Source organism: Bison bison, unplaced genomic scaffold, assembly GCF_000754665.1.
Source record: "Bison bison bison isolate TAMUID 2011002044 unplaced genomic scaffold, Bison_UMD1.0 scf7180017845290, whole genome shotgun sequence".
NCBI classification, from domain to species: Eukaryota; Metazoa; Chordata; class Mammalia; order Artiodactyla; family Bovidae; genus Bison; species Bison bison.
The window spans coordinates 11,308-12,669 of NW_011475863.1; positions in this window are offsets into that span (position 1 = coordinate 11,308).

The following is a 1,362-nucleotide window of genomic DNA, read 5'->3' on the forward strand; positions in this document are numbered from 1 at the left end:
CACTCGCCACCCAGCCATGCTCACGGCAGCTTCTGTGACCCAGGGGCCTGCCCTTTCCAGGCAAAAACTAAGGCGACCCCGGGGCCTGCACCCCAGTTTCAGATGGGAGAAGGAAAGCGAGGGATGGGTCCTTTCACTTCAGGCTTCAGTTTCCCCATCTGTTGTTCAGTCGCTCAGTCGTGTCCGACTCTTGGTGACCTCATGGCCTGCAGCCCACCAGGCTCCTCTGCCCATGGGATTCTCCAGGCAAGAATGCTGGAGTGAGTTGCCATCTCCTTCTCCAGGGGGTCTCCCCGATGCAGGGATCGAACCCGCATCTCTTGAGTTTGCTGCATTGGCAGGGGGGTTCTTTACCACATACTTTAACAAGCGTGTTCATAACAGCATGACTTCCCCCCAGTAACGCTGTGCAGCTTGCTTTATGCATGTAAAGCCATCATTCTGAGCAGGGCTCTCCAGACCTCAGCAGGCGGCCGCAGGGCCTTGCAGAGAAGGTGCGGACCCCCAGCTCCAGGGTCTGCACCCGAAGGCTTTCTCTGCCTGACAGGTCGCCCCTCTGACCTGGCTTTGCTTTCGAGCCTTCACCCAGGTGAGAACTAGCTCCCCACTTGACACCAGCAGCCCCCAGGCCCACTACAGCATCCAGACCCTACACCCTCTTGAAGCTCACCTCCAAAAAGGGTTCTGTCCTCTCTCTCTTTGGACCACACCCGGCCCACAGCCCTCGTCACACAGCAGGCAGCCCGGTCACCAGGCTCTGGGCCCTCGGCGCAGGGCCCTGGGCCTGGAGCGTCTTTTCCAAGAATGTGTGTGGAATAATCAGGGGGATGCCCCCTGTGGGCTGACTGTGTGCCACCCCCAACACGGGGGACGCCCCCTATACCCTATACGGCACAGCCCCACGCCTTCCCCTTTCCCAGGGAGGAAACTGAGGCACAGGGCTGTCAGGTGACCCCGCCAGGGTCCCAGGGCACCGACAGCTGGGCAGAACCAGACAGACCTCGTGCGGAGCCCGGGGCAGCAACTCCTCTGAGCGCTAAGGGCCGGGGACTGTGGGGCGGAGGCGCTTCCTGGAGGTCTGTCCCCAGCGTCGCCCCAGGAGGGGCAATGTCCACCTCGACCACCCATGGGTCGGGGGCCAGGCCTGTATGTCCTGAGGGCACCCAGGCCCAGGAGGCCCGGGGTGGGGGTGGGGGCGCAGGGCCGCAGGGCAGGGAGAGGAGACGGGCTGGGGAGGAGGGGCCGGGACTAACGGTCTGGTCTTGCCCATTCTATGAAGGGGGGACCCGGGGGAGTAGCTGAGGTCACTGGAACTGGGACACGAACCGGGCCGGGTCAGAGATTCCCCGGGGTGGTGCCCGC